At 44.8% G+C, this 19,474-nt stretch overlaps 1 pseudogene; it reads left to right on the forward strand.

The window, feature by feature from the left end:
- The first annotated feature begins 1,695 nt into the window (after positions 1-1,695).
- Positions 1,696-4,337, forward strand: LOC105299931 (annotated as a pseudogene).
- The last annotated feature ends 15,137 nt before the right edge of the window (positions 4,338-19,474 follow it).

Consider the following 19,474-nt stretch of genomic DNA (forward strand, 5'->3'; position numbering starts at 1 on the left):
TCTTTCTGGCAACCCAAGGGGTACCCATAGAGCTCTCCATATTTCAAATGAATCAACTTTTTTCCTATCGGCCTTCTTCACTGTCCAACTTTCACATCCATACATGGTAATTGGGAACACGAGGCTGCGGGTGATCTTGTCCTTGGTCTCTAATGACACATGTCTGCTCCTAGTGATTGTTCCTACGTCTTCTATTGCTGCCCTTCCGAATCTCAGCCTTCTCAATTTCTTGGCTGCATTCGAATTGATGACAACCATGATAAGCAAAATCTAGCTCACATTATATTTCTCTTGGACGGCGCTGTATAGACCTAAATGTAAAAAACAAAACTAAGATTCTGGAAGATAATTTATAACTTTGGATCAGGGAAGGCTTTCTTAAATAAGACACAAAAAGCCCTAACCACAGAAGAAAATAATACATTTGACTACATTAAAATGAAGAACTCTTCTAAAACAAAACAAAGGTACTAAACTTATGGGCCTTGGTCTTGGAGAGGATTTTATGAATTGGACCTCAAAGTCAAGGGAAGTATAAGCAAAAATAAATGAATGGAACTACATCAAACTAAAAGCACAGCAAAAGAAACCATCAACAAAACAAAGAGGCAACCGACCAAATGTCCTCGAGGCAGGAAGAATAGCATATGTAGAATGAACCACACCAATCAACAGGAATCGTTCCCGTTTCAACCAACACGGTGGGTCTCAACAGAACACAGTATGATCCCAACTATATAATGTTCAAAACCATGCAAACATCAGCAATAAATACGTTCTCCAGGGATGTAGATGCGTGTGGTGAAACCGCAGAGAAAAGCAAGTTCATCACAAACTGGAAATGCAGCTCCTGGTTACTCAGAAGGCATGCGAGTGGCTGCCTCTTTGAGCTCAGCGGTCAGTGCGTTGGCATTTAGTGTTTTTAAAACATTCATAGACATCGGATGACTTTTGTACACTTAAAAGAATAAGTTGAAATTTGCATAATAAAAATTCCAGTAAATTTTTGAAAAAGGAAATGGCACACGAGATTGCAAAGCAAAGGCAAATTTTGAAGTGTTGCTGTCTGGCGTTGGGGAGAAGTGGGCCGTCACTGAGGAGTCTGTGGGGTCAGGGGAGGCTTGTGGGAGATTCATGTTTATGAATAAAAATGAAAGAGCAGCATGGGCAATGGCAGGAATAGAACTCCTGGGAAGACAGGAGTAAAGCAGACCTTGGGGCGGACTGTGGGCCCAGGAGACAGGGTGGATGCTTCCAGGTGAATAGACGAAGGCCGTGTTTTCCACATTCTCTGCTCATATAAAGCTGCCTGCCAATCAGGTATGGGAGGAAGGCGGAAGGCTGTAAAAGGTGTGAGGACCGCAAAAGCACTTCACTGAGGACACAGGACTGCCCTCCCTACTCAGTCCAGCTGTGCTGCTCTCCAGTGAAAGTGCCCGAGGTGGAGCTTTGCAGACAGGTACAGTGTGGGAGTGGTGGGGATCGGGCAAGGATGTGACTAACAAAAGCTACAGGCGGAAGTGGAGACAGGCATGAAACCGTTGCCCTTAGAATTTCTCTGCCTTCCCCCTTCTTCTAGCTATTGCTTCTGGAATTACTTCTACTTAAAAAAAGCTTGTCCATTTAGTCCCCTCAGCCTTCCATCAAGCCCTGGACCATTCCAGGAACCCCAGCTGCCTAAATTCTGGGGGCAAGATGGGGTACGGGGCTCTGTTTTCGTTCTTGCCTCTCTCAGGCCTTCCATGGAGCCTGGGGACACTGGGATAGATTTTCAGGAGAAAAAACTGGCTGTCTGCAGAAGAAAAGAGTTCAGGGCTAGTGCCCTGCTCCGCGGTGTCAGGGCAGAGACAGGACTGTGATCCAGCCCCATTTTTACCCTGCCCCACTCCTCTTCAAGGGCTGGGGCACCAATAGTTCTGCAAGAGACTCTGCCCACTCCTGGACCCACAGACTGGCCAAGACAACCATCCTTCTCCATCTCCTGTCCACCCTGAAAAGTGGGTGGACATTTCTCACTATGCACAGGACCACTGTTCAGTGGGCCTTCCAGGGGTGTGGCGAGGAGACACATGTTCACCCCAGGTCAGCAGGACAGCCCACTGGAGGCCAGTCTTCCGTGGAGGGAGTCACACCTTCTGGTGTGTGTGCTCCTGTGTCACAGGGATGAACCCAGCCTCACTCCTGGGTGTAGACATCTGTTGGACAACAAGAAGACGTCTCTGGTGGGGGCCCTGGAGAGCACACATTCGGCAGGGAAGGCTGACACGAAGAATCCACTGATCATGTTAGAACAAGTGCTGGGAGGAGAAAGGCGAGAAGCTTATCGTGAGGAATAAGTGCGTTAGTAGGCATAAGGTGATAAGAACCACAGAAAACTCTTCTGTCAATTCAAGCAAAAATGTTTTAGGTCCTCTCTCCCTCTCCCAAGATGGTGGCCTCAGCGAAAAAAAAAAAAAGGAAAGAAAAAGAAGGGGAAGACTATCTTTCTAACAGACTTTTGGGCTGAGGATAGAAGGACTCGTGGAGGAAGCACCTCTCCAAACCAGTCAGCCGGGCTGATGAAACAGATGACCTGGAAGGAGATGTTCCAACCATCTGACACAATAATGATGATGATATGTACAGGGCACCTCCAGTTGACTGTTCCGTCTTGCCCACTTCTTCACAGGCTGCTCAGAAACCCAATATTGACAGGAGACATCTTCCCAAATTGCCACCTTACTATGCCTTTCTAAGGAACCTGCTCTGTGATGTGCCAGACTCCATTAAGAAATTCTTTAGAAGATTAAATATCAGTGCAGTGCATTTACCATGTGAACCTTGAAATATGGAGAAGTTGAAAGGTGCTGGATACGCTGAGTTTAAGGACCTGGATTCTTTGTTCGGTGCCCTGAGCCTCAGTGAAGAGTCTCCGGGTAAGAGGAGAATTCAAGTGGACATTGCTGATCAAGCACAGGATACAGACAGGGTTGATCATTCTTTTGACTGAGATAGAAATTGGAATTCTGACAAAACAAATACAGACTAGAGAGCCAGTCCTACCATAGACAGCTTTGACAAATACCCACCTAGAAGAGGTGATGATAGCTTTGGAGACAAGTATCAAGATCATCGTGATTCAGACTGATACCATGATGGGTATCAGGACAGTGATGAGTATACCGACTGTTATCGTGATGCCCTGAGCTGTGATATGAATCAATACGGGGGCCAGGATCGCTATGATGACAGAGGCAGCAGAGACTACAATAGAGGCTTTGACTCCAAGATAAGCAGCGGCAGGAGAACATAGAGATTATGACTACAGAGGAGGCAGAGACTGCTTTGAAGACAGATATGACAGATGCGATAATTGATCAGGAGCTCCAGAGTGATTACTCTTGGGATGATTATAGGCATGATGATAGAGGTCCCCCACCAAAGACGCAAACTGAATCTAAAGCCTCAGATCACTCCAAGGATTCTTCTGCCAGCACCTCCCAGTCCAGTCAAGCAGCCTCTACCTTTGGAGGTGCAAAGCCCGCTGCCACAGCTGCTAGAGAAGGGAAAGTATAGGAGCAGCTACAAAGGAACAGGAGAAATCGCAGTGTCAGCTGGATAAGCCAAAGCCAGAACAACAGTCTCGGGAGAGACACTCAAGCTGGTTAAGCGAAGAAACTCAGGAACAGAAGCAGCCGAAGACAGGAAGTGAGTTATCACAGACTGGGACCTCAGCCACATCTGGCAGAAATGCTCGCAGGAGAAAGAGTAAGGCATCTCTAGAAAATGAAACATTCAATAAGGGGAAAGACTCACTTTCCAACGTCTAAACCTCCCAAACTTGAACAGTCTCTGAATGTAATGCCAGCCCCTCCACCCAAGGAGAATGCTTGGGTGAAGCAAAGTTCTAACTTTCCTGCTTCACCTCAGAGCTAAGACAGAGCAGCAATCCCCTACAAATGGGGGGAGAAAGCAGTTCCGGCCCCGCCAGCAAGGAAAACAGATGAAAATAAAGTGGACGAAAAGAAAGCCATGGTCCAAGAGATGAGGGGAACACAGGTCACTGGAAAGAGTCGGATAGTAAAGAAGGCAAAAAGGATCAAGACTACTGATCTGCACCTGAGCCAAAGAAACTTGGAAAAAATCCAGCCTCCAAGTTCAGTTCTGCAAGCAAGTATGCTGCTCTCATCACTGGTGCTGAAGATGAAAAGGAGGGAGAACGTATATCGAATAGACCTCTACATCCTGTGCTTTCCCTGAGTCTCTCTCCACTCTGGAACATTCAAGAACAAATCAAACCTCTATCCAGACAAGACAAAATAAAACTCACCACCTCCTGGAGAGCTTTTATAACTTAAAAAAATAAAAACTACGTGAAATAAAATTATTTGCATGATATTGCAGCCTTTAAACTATTGAACTAACTGGAGAAATGTAGCCAGAGAAAAAGAGACGTATTTTAACAGAAAAGTCGTGGTGCGTTTTTATGACACGTGCAGTTGCCAGTGTGATTAGTGACTACAGGCCTCTATTTAGCAAAATGGTAATGGCAGTGATGCGATGTCTGGAATCTGATCGAGCAGCAGGGCAGGTATGAGGGGAAGTATGAGGTTTCTACCTTTAATTCTTGTTATTCTAATGTGGTGTATGTAAATTCTCAAACATCTGAATGAAATCTCCATCCTTGGAGAGGTAGGTTTAGTCTCTGAAACTGTATTTGTCTCCAGGAGGCTGCCAGCCCCTCCTCTTATTACTTCTGAGTTACTGGAGCCAGACCAAGACGGGGGCGGGGGAGGGGGGTGGGGGGCGGATTTCCTTTATTTTTACCCCCAGGGGGTAGCTGGGGAGCAGTCTACAGGCTGCTAAAGTATAGGACTATTTGGTGACCAAAAGAAGTGGGAAAATAGTGATTTGAAAAACAGCTTTGTGGAGGTGATGAATGACTTTGCAACAGTAATAGCGAAAAATGGTGTAACCCATGAATGGTTGGTTACTTCTTGGAACAGGAAGCACTTAGGGGTTGTAGGAATTCCCAAGTCGCTTATGTGTCCTGGTTTCACCCTTTCTTAAACACTATCCTTTCCAAAAGTTCAAATAGATCCACGTTCTGTCAAAATCTTTAAAAATTTAGACTCTCGTTGTCATGTTCCTCATGGTCCTCCTTCCTGCTACCTCCCCAAAAGTGGCTTCTGTTTAAGCCACAACCTGATCTCCTAGGCTTTCTATACCAGCCCCTAGAAGCTGTCAAATGAGGACTCACTGCTTTTCTTGAGCAACTCTTGGCTCCTTTGTGTCTTTTGACTCTCTGCTATTCATTCTTTACAATATTTTTTTTCCGGCTTTATTAAAACATAATAGACAATTAGTTGCTCATATTACATTGTACAATTCAATGAGTTTTTTTTTCATTTATAGTTGGCATACAATAATATACCAGTCTCAATTGTACAGCATAGGGATCAGATCCACAAAACTCGCAGTGATCATCCCACTAAATCTAGTACTCCTCTTTCCCTTGACATATTTATTACGACATCATTAACCATCTTCCCCATGCCACACTCTACATTTCCATGTCTATTCTGCAACTATCCATTTGTACCTCTTAATTTCTTTGCCCTTTTTTTTGCCATCCCCAAACCCCCTTCCCAACTAGTAGCCTTCAAAATATTCTCTGTATCTATGAGTTTACTTCCACTTTTGTTATTGTTGTTTATTTTGTTCTTTAGATTCCGCATGTATGTGAAATCATGTGCTATTTGTCTTTCTCTATCTGACCCATTTCATTCAGTGCAATACGCCCCAGGTTCATCAGAACAATATCTTTTTTCCATCCCCTTCCTTTTAGTCTGTGTGTGTCTTTTAATCTGAAGTGAGTCTCTTGTAGGCAGCACATATGGTAGGTCTTGTTTTCTTATCCATTCACCCACTGTCTTTTGGTTGGAGCATTTCATTCTTTTCATTTGAGGTACTTGTTGATATGAATGTAGTTTTTATTATTCTTTATTCCTGTTTTTGATACATGTTTTTTTCTTCTTAAAGAAGTCCCTCCAGGGGTGGTTCCATAGAGTAGTGGTTAACACGTCTGCTTTACACGCAGAAGGTCTTGGGTTCAAGTCCCAGCAGAGCCACGGCCCATATCCCGAGCGCGCCAGGCCCCCTGGGTGTGCCAGGCCCCAGGTGTGTGCCGTGAGTGTGTGTGAGGAGATGTCCCGCCTTGAGAGATCCAGTTCTTAAGGGGAAAACGGCAACATCTGTAGGTCAGACGTGGAAGGCGGGGGGATGATTAAAAAATAAAAAAATAAATTACAAATAAATAAAATAAAAATTAAAAACAATAAAATAGTTTAAAAAAGAAGTCCCTCCAACATTTCCTATAATACTAGCTTGGTGCTGATAAATTCCTTTAGCTTATTTTTGTCTGGGAAGCTCTTTATCTGTCTTTTGACTCTAAACGATAGCTTTGCTGGATAAAGTATTCTTGTTTGTAGCTCCTGGGTCTTCATCACGTCGAATATTTTGCGCCAAGCCCTTCTGTCCTTCATGGTTTCTTTTGAGAAATCAGCTACCAGTCTTATGAGTGCTCCCTTGTAGGTAACTATCTGCTTTTCTCTTGCTACTTTTAAGATTCTCCCTTTGTATTTAACCTTTGGCATTTGAATTATGATGTGTCTTGGTGTGGGCCTCTTGGGGTTCATCTTTCTTGGGACTCTCTGAGCTTCCTGGAGTGTTATGTCTATTTCCTTCACCAAGTGAGGGAAGTTTTCCAACATTATTTCTTCAAATAGCTCTTCAACGTCTTGTTTTCCTTCCAGTACCCCTATGATATGGATAATTTTACATTTAATAGTGTCCCATAGGCTCCTTAAATTATTAGTACAGTCGGTTTTTTTCTGGCCATTCTGATCGAGTGTCCTTGGCTTCCTCATCCTCTATATCAGTGGTTCAGTCCTCTTCTTTATCCACTCTGTTGATTCCATCTAATATACTCTTCATCTCAGATAATGTGTTCTTCATTTCAGACTGGTTTCCTTTTATAATTTCCATTTTCATTTTTATGTTTTTTATCTCTTTGTTAAAGTTCTCACTGAATTCATCTACACTTCCCCTAAGTTTATTGAGCATCTTTATAACCCGTGTTTTGAACTCTGCATCTATTAGATTACTCGACTCCATTATTCCTGGATCTCTGTTCTGGTCTCTCATATGGTTTCTGCTTCTTTGTCCTCCCATTTTGGCTGCCTTTCCATGTCTGTTTCTATGTACTAAGCAAAGCTCTTAAGTCTCCCAGTCTTATTAGTGTGGCTTTGCGTAGTAGGTGACCAGTGGCACAGTCCTGAGATGGGTCAGCTGCAGGCCTAATTTAGCCCCCGCTTGTTCCCCACCAGGGCCACCTGTTAAGATTCAGCAAGCAATCCACAGGTGCTCTGCTTCTAGTTGCCTCAGGAGGCCACACCAGAAACCAGGGCCAGCTGCCACCAGTCTGAGTCTAGGTGCTGCTCAGCAAGGAGCACCTGACTCGCTCAGGATATACCTGGATGTGGCGTGGGTGGGGCTGCGAGTTGGGGGAGGAGGAGTTTCAAGGAATTCTCTGGGCGGAGCGACCTCTGTTATCCAGTTTGATGATATCTTAGCTATGGCAGCGCTGGATCAGCACACTGAGAGGGGGAAGGCTCAACAGAGGAACAATGGATACCACCAGCACTTCTGCCAGGGAAAAAGCCTCACCTCTGGCCCTCAGTCGAACAACTCAGTGTCCCTCTGTAAGTCCCTAGTCCCCTCTGCACCCCCTTGAGCAGCCAACCTGGCTTTGGTGCTCAGAGCGAGCGAGTCTGTCATCACGAAGTCCGCTCGCGGACATGGCCCCTTTAAGAAGCGTCTGCAGCTGCCACTGCCACAGCCTCCATCTCACTCAGTCACTTGGGGACGGGGCAACCTCACATCTTCACCCTCTCCTACCTTCTACTGTTGCAGGCTGATGTCTTATTTCTCTCCCTAGTTGTAGTGCTTCTATTCATCTAGATCCCAGGTGACTTTCCTTGCTGTTTGCTCCGTATTTCTGTCACAACTTTGATTTGGTTTTAAGAGGGATGAACAAAGCCTCTATCATCTATGCCCCAAGACTCTACTATTCATTCTTGCTCCTGCTTCTTTGACCCCCTTTTAATCTCAGAAAACTCTAGAATTAATGGTCTTCGGTGGTGAGTAGGGATGAATAAAATGTGACACTTAAATTGGGAGCCTTTCTTATGACCTCAACTGGGGTTTTTGTTCGGGACTTTTTATATTGTTTTGTTTTGTTTTTACAAAGTTTTCTCTCCATGTTACCAAACTAGAAGGGGTTCATTTGCCTTTGCGCATGAAAGCCAAATGAGACACGAGACGTTTACAGCAAAGAAAGTAAAAGTTTATTATTTAAGGAAATGGTGCCAAGCCTGGAGACACAGGTGAGCTAGTGCTCAAAGACCTGGTTCCCCGATGGCCTCTAGGGGATAGGTTATACAGGGAAAAACCCATTAGTCATGGTACTTACGGTAGTTGGGATTGTGGACTCTACTGATTGGTCTGGGCTAGGGTAGGAGGCAGGTGATATTGCCTCAGGGCCTGATGTTAGTCATGGCATGTTCTGTCTGGTTTCAAGGGAATGTAGCCGATGGAGTTGTCTCACCTTCATGGATAGGTCAAGATGTTATCTTTAGTTTGACTGAAACTGTTTCTGTGGTCAACAGACCGGAGGCTATCTTTCTAAGACTATTTGATGCTGACCAGAGTCTAGTGTCCTGAGGGCTTAATAATTAAGGGAGTAGTCGTGCATTATAGTCAAAAGCAGAAGGATATGGAAAGAAAAGAAGCAAGTGAGTCATGGTGCTATTAGACAAGACAAGGCCATTTAAATCAAGCAGAAAAAAAGAGAAAAAGTCATTTTAAAGAAGTGAAGTTTTAGCACAGTTACATCCACTGAAATCCCACACCAATGTCTGTATTATAATGTGACCTAGACCAATGTGTGGTTTTGTTTTTTACCCTTCCTTGAGAGAATGACAATGGAGAGAACTATTTAACAAGGTCCTGGTTTCTCTTGCGCCACAATAGCTTAACTTGCCTGCTTTTATGTGCACCTTTGTACTGTCGGCTTGGTAGATGGTATTCTTGTGGGCAATATTGGTACCTGCAGAGAGATGACAACTTGGTCTCTTGTTTGCAAGCCCTTCTCCCATCAGTCCTAGGTTAGACCCTGTCCAACTATGCAGGGGTGTTGGTTTCTGAGTGCTGCAGCAGTGGGCATAATGAATCATTTACCCAGGGGATATAAAAGACATACAAAGTGAAGTAACTTTGATCATTGGTTTCGATAGCTAGTAGCTAGGAAGGGGCTTTTAGAGAGATACCTAGGTTGAAAGGTTTTTTTTTTCCAAACTATTTGTTGTAGATGATGAAAAGGTAGTCTGCCCTCTTCATGTCTACTCTTTCCAAGCGGTTGTATCCAAAAAAAGTGTTTTTTCCCTGCTCCTCTACCGTCCTCTATTAAAACAGAAATGGGATCTATGTCCTGCTCCTCAATACATGTAAAATTTGTACAAAAATATCTTCTATTGAATGATTTGTAATCTGTAGAGTTAATATCTGAGAGATGTCTTGAGATGTGAATCCCATCCTTTGGGGTGTGGGGTTTTTTGTTTTCTCTAAATAAATCTGATCTTTAAAGTTAAAAAAAGAGAGTGAGAGAATGTTTTAGGTGAAGGAACATGTACAAAGGCTCCCAGGTGAGGGGGCAGGGAGAGAAGAGTTTGAGGGAACACGAGGCAAGGGAGGTCAAATCCTTCCTTGCAGACCTCATGGCTCTCTGGCTCATGCCCTGCCTCAAACAGCCATCTATGCCTGCTCAGCCAGGGCCCTGCGGTGCCGAGACAGATGTACAGTTTTCAAAGTGGAATCAGCAGAAATGAGTGGAAGAGGGCAGGAGCTGAAGCAGAGAGAGAATTAGGTGGATTCCAGAGATTTAAAAGACCGGACCCTGAGATGAGCCAGTGCCAGGGCCCAGCAGCCGAGCCCGCATGGAAAAAGGAAGAGGGAGAGGAGAAGGGGGTGGGAGAGAGAATGAGAAAGAGGGAGAGAGAGGATAAGAGAGAGGAGAGAGAGAGATTGAGAGAGAATGAGAGAAAGACATTGAGAAAGAGAAAGAAACGTAGAGAGAGGGAGTAAAGGAAGACAGAAGAACAGGGGAGAGCCTCAGAGTGGGCTCCCCGGGCCTCAAAGTCTCCCAACCCTGTTCTCACCAGCCAGGGCTTGTGAAATGTCAGCGTGGACCCACTTGTCCTCCTCAGTCCGGAGACGACTGAGTGACTGTCACCTCCTTGACTCCTGAGCAGCTAGGCTCAGTGGGATGGGGTTACCTCTATCCAGAGAGATACTTCCACACTCCTAGATACTCCTAGACCTGAAGTCTAGGTCGCCCTGGGCAACCTCTGGGTCTCTGCATGGGCTTCCCATCAGCTCTAAAGATTCCTCAGGTGTCCAACACCTGAAAGAGAAACTTCTCCTGGCCCCATATTTCCCAGTCTCTACAGAGAGCCCAGCCCCTAGTGCTCTGGTGCTGCCCACACCCAGCATCTCTAATGTCTGCACAGTCCCCACCCCTGCTGTGTTCGCCTGGCTCTGTCTGCTCCTTAAATGCCAGGTCCTGGGCCTGTCTCTTCTTGTCCCATGCTCCTTTTGGATGGATCTGCCTGAGACTCGCATGTCCATAGTTCCCTTCACAGTCTCAGTGAGCTTCAGTTGTGGGGCCACTGGCCTTCAGACCAGTGGCCTTCCTCCTACCACTGTGCAAGGGGCACATACAGGTCATTTAATCAAAGTTAGAACTTGTTCTGTAGACACAGAGACAGGCTCATAAAGGTATAAGCAGCTCATAATAGTGGTCTGAATAGACCACTCACTCTACAGAGGGCAGATCTTTGCAGGGCCTCCCTGGGCAGTTATGATACACGCACTGCACAAAGGCACCCAACCAAGGGGTGAGTGGAGCTGGAATCTAGCCCAGACTACACTCGCCAAGTCATGTGCCCTGGAGGAAGGTGCATCTTGTCCTACCTGTCCCTCCACAAGCCATGAATCCACAGCACTATGTCCCCTCGGAGGAAGCTGCTTTATAAAATTGCACAGAAGTAGACAATTTCATTAATTTTATTTAATTTTTTATTTTATATTATCATAGCCCTGTGACTTTCTAATCCTGAACTCTGCCATATTTATTATTATTACTTACTTTCAAGGGATCATGTTTACCTTTGGAGGCCCTCAAATGTTTGAACGGAGTTGTTCTTTGCGAATTTGTATTTTTATTCTTAAAATGTCGACCAGTCATGGCTCTCTTTCCAGAAGTATCACCTGTGCGGGACCCACCCCCAGGGTTCAGGGGCAGGAGGCCAAATGGGCCCACCGCCTCAGTGTGGGAAAGCATCTGCAGGCACATGCACACCCACTGCCTGGCCAGCACCCCTCCCCACCTAGGAACTCCATGCGACAGGAGAGGAAAAAGACAAGATGAGAAGTCCTCAGGGGCTGGCTCTCATCCTCGGGGGCTGGCTCTCATCCTCAGGGGCTGGCTCTCATCCTCAGGGGCTGGCTCTCGTCCCAGGGAAATGAGTGGAGATTGTGTATCCAGAATGCATTCTGTGTCTGGTCCTTTGGCTTGATGTAATTGTTTTGAGATGTATCCAAGTTGAGACAAGTATCCATAGATACTTTTCATTGCTGAATAGAATCCATTTACAAATATACGATTTATCAATTCGCTTGTTAATGGACATTTAGGTTGTTTCCAATTCGAGGCCGTTATAAATCAAGCTGCTATGAACATTGGGACACAAATTTTTATGTGGACATATGTTCTAATTTCTTAGGGGTAAATACCTACGGCCGGATTTGCCACATTGTGGGAGTACATGCAGGTTTAACTGTATAAGAACCCCTCCAGTACATAAGGACAAATACTATATGATTCCACTTATCTCAGGTACTTAGAATAGCCAGATTCATAGAGGCAGAAAGTAGAATGATGGCCGCCAAGATCTGAGGGAAAGGAGGGAATGAGAAGTCAGTGTTTAATGAGTATGAAGTTTCGGTCTGGGAAGATAACAAAGTTCTGGAGCTGGATGGTGGCCATGGTTGCACCACAATGTGAATATATTTAATGCCACTGAACCGTATATTTTAACATGGTGAAAATGATAAATATGTAAATTGCCAGACCTATTTTCTTGTACCATTTTCCATTCCCACCAGCCAGCGCTGTGTGACAGTTCTGGTTATTCCATACCCTCACCGACACTGGGTGGTATCAGTCACTGTGGGAAAGAGATTTAAGGAAAAGTGGATCTTGGCGTTTGGCCCCTGGTGCTCAGCTGGCATTGGGCCTGGGCCCCTCATCCTGGGTGCTGTGCGCAGGAGTAGACAGTGGCAGTCACCAGCCTGGGCGGCTAAGGGGTGCCCTCTCCAGGCCTGGGGCAGCACAGGTTGGGCTGGGCTGGCATGCAGATCCCACACCCAAAGGCTGAGTCTCCTAGGTGCTGAATTCTGAATCCTCTTTTAAGACTGGAAATGTCATACACTCAAAATACTGCAGAGCAGGCCTGGGCAGCACATGGAGGGCTCAGTGTGACTAGGTCACATGGCTCTGTTCCGGCTGGGCTGGTGTCAGCAGTTAGAGTAGCTGGCAGTTCAGAGGTGGGAGAGGGGACGTGGCTGGTCTGCACCTCATCAGTTTTCCTAGAGGCAGTGAGCCCCAAGTGTGGAGTCCCGTGGTACCTGATCTTTCTGTCCTCGCAGGCTTGACTTTTCCTCATTTTTGAGTGGGGTGGGGTGGGTGGTGGTAGTGGTGTTGGGAGGCTTGCAGGAGCCTGCTTTTACTGACTGAGTGTCCCTAAAAAGCAGGACAAAGATAGTGGCTGGTTACAAAAGTGAGTTTCAAATGGGAGGAATCCATGAGGCAGTTTCCTTGAACTCATCAAGACACCTGGCCAAGGGCTTGGGGCGGGGCTGGCTCCCTGTCTTCCTGCTGGGTGCTTGGGGCTTTCTTGCCCCTCAGTCCTTTGTTTTCAATCCACCTGTGAGGTAACACTCCTTAAAGAGAGCAGCGAGTGGAAGTGCAGATGGCCCTGCCTTTCAACTAACTCCTGCCACTGAGGTGCAAGTGCCACCTTGAGGTTGTTGTAGCTGCCAGCCCCCGACAGACACATGGACCACCAGAAATCAGTGAGTTAGGAAACACATTCTTTATTCAGCCAGCTCGGTCTGCCAGGGGTACGCAGACCCCAAATTAAGCAGCCCCGAAATGTAGAGGTACAGGGTTTTTAAACCCTAAACCCCTATTCTTCATCCTGTTTGAACACACAAGTCTATTTTTCTTCTTTTGACGAACTGTCAACCCACAGGTTGGTTGTGCAAGCGGGGGGTACAGAAGCAGAAAGCTTATTGTTAGAGCGTTATGTTCCCATGGGCGATAGCCAAGCAGTAATTTTCCGACCAGCGCAAGGTCACCAGGGTGCCAGTGCTCTGGAGTATCATCCATGTTTCACTGTGTTCAAGAGGATCCTGGGTGTTTATTAAAAAGTAATTCTTTGAAAACAAAGGGTCCAGACCATGTGCCGTATATGTAGCTTACTGTCGACAATATAAGAACATCCAAAACTGTAGGAAAATTTTTTAAGAGTTTATTTTAGCAAAACTGAATTGAATCTCCGGAAAATAACAGTTTGCAGCTTCTTTTATGCATTTGAAATTAAGGAAGGTCCTAAGGAAGATTACATGGAGGTGGGAGAAGCAAGGCGGGGTTTGGTTTACAGGACAGTTATGTGCTATCTTGAGGCTTAATACCCGCTTTGAGGGGTATCACTTCTGGCATTTCAAAGGTGTATTAACCTAGATGCACAAGAACAATGGATGTGGCTGGCTTAAACCTTTCAGTAAAGAAGTTTTAGGCCTGTGGCGGGACTATTCACCATAGGAATTTATATTCAGATCGCCCTGTGCGGTTACTTTCTGTAGAATCCCTATTTTTCTTCCACAATACCAGGGTTGGTTTGCAAGCAACAGAAACTAACTGCCTAAATTTAAGGTAAATAAGGAAATGTTTTGGAAATGTACACTGTGGTTCACACATGCTTTGAGAATGACAGAAATCAGGACAGCCCTGGGAGTTCAGTAGTTGGACTCCGTCAACCTGTGAATGAAATAGGGCTCTGTAATAAACCTGACAAACTCAGTGACCAAAAGTAATCTCACAAGGCGACCTGGTAGTAAATTCTTATCAGGACAGGTCATGGTAGGACAGGTCTTACCCTAGGCCTGTTAAAGGTTTACCTTTGTCCTGTCCATTGTTCTTATGTATCTAGGTTAACATACCTTTGAAATGCCAGGAGTAATTCAGACCTCTGGAGGCATAATCACCCTTAAGGGAGCATATAATCTTGTTAAATATTTTGTAAGCCAATCATAGAGATTTCCCTGTCTTTCTTCCTCCCACCTTCATGTAATAATCTTCCTTACTTTGCCTTCTTAATTCTAAATGTATGTAAAAAGCCGCAATACTGTCATTGCTTGGAGCATTTGAGATCGTTTTTTTCCTAGCACATTGTCAGTTTAGCTCAAATAAACTCTTGAACCTTCCCCATGCTTCTTCCCTCAGGATACAAAATCCTATGAAAGGGTGACCTCTAGGATGAGCTGGGGTCACAAGCCATCCCTGTGTCTGGAGAAGTAGGTTCTTTGGGTGATAGACCACCAGAATCCCATAGGCAGGGTCAGTTCCCCTAAGAGGTGGATCTAGGGCAAATAGAAACAAGATTACCAAAAATGATAACTCATTACTAAAGACATATGATTACTCAGAACCCTCTTCCCCTGACCTTGCCAGCTAATACACCTTTTCATCATGTGTTAACAATGTGTTTGAAAGAGGGACAATGATAATGAACAGTGATAAGTTATGGGATTAGGGAGCAGGATGGGGAGTCACGTTTTAGGGGAAAAAAAATAGATAAAACTCTCAAGTAGAGTACTGGTTTCCTCAAGGAGGTTACCCGTAAAAAACTACATTATTTTTGGACACATGAAAACACACGAAAATGATGGATGCACCAATAGCAAAAGCAACAAAAGTAAAAAGTAAACGATGAAACTATATCAGATTAAAAGGCTTCTTCACAGCAAAGGAAATCATCAGCAAAGTGAAAACCAGCCTACAGAGTGGGAGAAAATATTTGCAAATCATATATCTGATAAGGAGTTAATATCCAAAATATATTTTAAAACCCGTACAACTCAATAGAAAAAGAAAAAAGAAAAAATCTGATTGTCTATGGCCATGCTACCCTGAACAAGCTCAATCCTGTCTGATCTCAGAAGCTAAGCAGGGTTGAGCCTGGTTAGTATTTGGATGGACCTAGGAAGACCAGGTGCTGTAGGCGTAAAAAATAAAAAATAAAAAAACAAAGGATTGTAAACTGACAAGGTCCTTGCAATCTGTGAGGTCGACCAAGTGTTGCCTTGCCTAAAAAAAAAAAAAAAAAAAAAAAAAAAAAATGGGCAGAGGAATTAAATAGACATTTTTCTAAAGAAGACGTACAGACAGCCAACAGATACATGAAAAGTTGCTCAACATCACTAATCACCTGAAAAATGCAAATCAAAACTACAATGAGATATCATTTGGCACCTCTTAGAATGGCTGTCATCAAAAAGACACGAAATAACAAGTGTTGGCAAGGGTATGGAGAAAAGGGACCCCTGTGCACAATTGGTGGGAATGTAAATTGGTGCCGCTACTATGGAAAACAGTATGGAGGTTCCTCAAAAAGTTAAAAATAGAACTATCAAATGATACAGCAATTCCACTTCTGGGTACTTACCTGAAGAAAATGAAAACACTAACTCAAAAAGATATATGCACATCCGTATTTACTTCGGCATTATTTACAATAGCTAAGACATGAAAACAACTTAAGTTTCCATCAGTGGATGAATGAATAAAGAAAGTGTGTTATAGTTGTCCCTCTGTGTCCATGGGAGATTGATACCCTGCGGATACCAAGATCCGTGAATGCTCAAGGCCCTTATATAAAATGATGTACTATTTGCATATAATCTATACACATCCTCCCATATACTTTAAATTGATCTCTATATCACTTGTAATATCTAACGCAATGTAAATGCTATGTATACAGTTGTTATACTGTATTATTTAGGGAATAATGACAAGAAAAAAAGTACCATTGTAGGCAATAACATAACATTTTTTTCAAATATTTCGATTCTTGGTTGATTGATTCCATGGACACAGAATCTGTGGATGTGGAGGGCCGACTGTATATATGTGTGTATTTATACACACACACACACACACACACACACACACACACACACACACACACTGTAATATACAATAGAATACCATTCAGCCATAAAAAGGAAATCCTTCCATTCGTGACAACGTGGATGGAACTTAATGGTATTATACTAAGTGAAATAAGTCAGAGAAAAATGAATGTATATATAGTCCCTTAAATGGAGACTCTAAACACACACACACACACCCCCCAACAAACCAAACTCATAGATATAGAGAACAGATTGGTAGTTGCCAAAAAGGCGGGTGGCGGGGGTGGAAAAAATAGGTGAAGAGTTTCACGAGGTACAACTTCTAGTTATAAAATAAATAAGTGCTGGAGGCGTAATGCACAGCACAATGCTGATAGTTAATAATACTGTATTATATATTTGAGAGCTGCTGAGAGAATAGATCGTAAAAGTTCTCATCACAATCTAAAAAATTTTTGTAACTATGTGAAGTGACAGATGTCAAGAAGACCTACCATGGTGATCCTTTTGCAATACATACAAATATCATTATGTCATACACCTGAAATTAATGTTTTACATTAATTATATCTCCAAAAATAAATGAACAAAGTTCAAAGGTAATATTGCACTCTTCCAATGTTTCTCAGATATATATAGATTTAGACTGTCTCCCAGATAAGCGTTTTTAAATGGTTAATTGTTTTATGGTTAGCCTGTAAGTCCTTCACATTTAAAGACTGTTGATTCCACTGACTTTTCACGAGTTCTGCGGGTTGGAATTCAGGTAGGTATGTGGTCTTCTGGGACCACCACCCCTCGACCCGACCCGCCAAAGCTCTGAACTACCGTCAACACCAGTGGGAAGGAAAATAAGACAGTGAACTTAGGAACAGAAAAAAAGTTTGAAAACTCGGAGGCAGGCCTGGAACAAATTTTAAGTGGTAAAGGCAGATCCAGCACCTGTCTGAAGGTTTGACGCTGCCTCTGTCACAGAGGAAGATGACTCAGAGGACGAGATGCCAAGAGGCTGTGGATTTTGCACTGTCAGGCTAGACATGTCTTTAACAACCATTACAGGAGAAGGGAACCAAACGTGCCCCAGAAAAAGATGATAAAATAAAATGCAGATGGCATTGATATCTTCAAACGGCCAGCATCTTTGCAACTGGAAAGAAGCACAGTATGAAAGTGAAGATCAAAGCTTGAGCAGAAAACTAAATAACAAAATTTATGGGAAAAAAATGTGAAATTTTTTAGGAAATTAACTGTAAGAGGAAATTGAATGGGATGGAGTAAAACTTCAGCCATGGAGTAGAAGAGCTAGACACATAATGAGCCAGAGGTTTTAAAGAATTTGGGGAAAAGTGTGTTTTTTAAACAAATCCAGATTATTTTTCCGGGGTGGAGGAGACTTATGCTAATTGGTTGAATATTCACTCTACTGGGGAAAAACAAAAAAAGAAGAAAAGAAATGTTCACCATGGACCAAAAATGAACTGAAATAGATTTCTGACCTTCGACAAAGGATCTTCATCCCCAGACATCCCCAGCTCAGCCCTTGGCAGAGGCCCAAGGAGACAGGGGGGCCTCTGGGCTCACAGAAGGCTGGAATCGAACGCATCACCTACAGTCCTCACCGCTCCATGTCAGGTGTGCCCGTACCAGCCCCATCTTTCAGAATCGGAACTTGATGCTTGCACAGAGGTTAAGTACCCCTGAGGCCACGTGGTTGATGCGGCAGAGCAGGTGGGAGGTGACTTGGGGACTCCTATCCACCACCCCATCCTGCCCTCCCCACTTGGTTTTTGTTAGAATATCAGCCCTCTGGGGGCAACCTTGACTCAGGGAGTAGTCTGTAGTGTTTTGTAAATAAGGCCAGGCGCTATATTTGAGTGCAGCTGCAGTGTTAGCAAATACTTTACAAGTGGTTCAAACAGGCTTGTGGGCAGGTCCTGTCTAGGGCCGCAGGTCCCACCCCGGCCCCTGGCCTCCATGCTCCTGGTGGAGGAGTCCCTGAGGGAGCACTCTGCCGGGGGCTCTGGCCATGGCGTTAGAGGAGCAGGTGACCCATGAACAGACATAGCTTCACTAAGGGGACAGGCAAAAATGTCCACATCAGGACTCTCACTCTGGGACAGCAAGGGTCCCCACGTAGTCCTGTGGCTTAAGAGAAGACCCTGAGAAGTCTGCCCTTCTCTCAGGTCAGCCTGTCCCAAATGGCTCCCTAAATGATCCGCAATGACTCACTTAGCTCTATCCTGTGACCTCGGGTCTCATCCGGATTTCTAAGATGCTGTTAAATTTACCCCAATGCAAAACTGTGGAGGAACCGGCAGGGAGAACAGCGACAGTGCTTCTGGTCCCTGGCTCTTCCAATCCCAGAGGAAGGCCTTATCTGAGATACAGAATTAGAGCTGCTCCCCGAATCACCTCTGATGGGAAGGAGTGGTCTGCCCCCAGCCCCTCCGGGCATAGCTGGAGCACCTCTGCTCCTCCCTGAGAAAGCCAGACCTCTGGGGGTAGGAGCAGAGCGTCGTGGCCTTGACGTGCTTCTTTCCCTCTTGGGGCCTCAGTTTCCCCATCAAGTAAGTGAGAGTGTGGAGCTGGTGATGTTTTGTGCCTCTTTTCCACTCTACAATGGTGAACGTGGGACTGGGCCACTTTAACAGCCACACCATCAAATCGAACAGACGTGTGGCCAGAGGCGCGGGCACAGGTGGGGCAGGTGGAGCAGGGACCTGAGGGAGGAGGCCACACTGCTGTGTCCGCATTTGCCAAACTCCCTTGAGGTTCCAGGTGGCGCCAACCCATCCCTGGCAAAGGTGAATGGGAGGGACTCGCCACCCTCCCATCAGCTTGGTCAGACCAAGGACCTTGGGAGGAAATTCCTGGGTGGGGAAGAAAAAGTCTGCCCTGACAAGCGAGTTACAAGCGTGATGATCCCTGTTTGTGCTGACGGGCTGGAATCGTAAATATAGCCTATTAAGGTAATAAAAGAGTTGGTTCCAACGTTTATCTCCTCTGGTTCTAGTCTTTAGAGAGATTTCTCCTTATGGGCCATAGCTGATTTGGGGGAACCTGGTTAAGAAAAAAAAAAATTGATCTAGACAAATGAACAAAACAAAAACATTTC

This window comes from Pteropus vampyrus, unplaced genomic scaffold (assembly GCF_000151845.1).
Source record: "Pteropus vampyrus isolate Shadow unplaced genomic scaffold, Pvam_2.0 Scaffold196, whole genome shotgun sequence".
Lineage (NCBI taxonomy): Eukaryota > Metazoa > Chordata > Mammalia > Chiroptera > Pteropodidae > Pteropus > Pteropus vampyrus.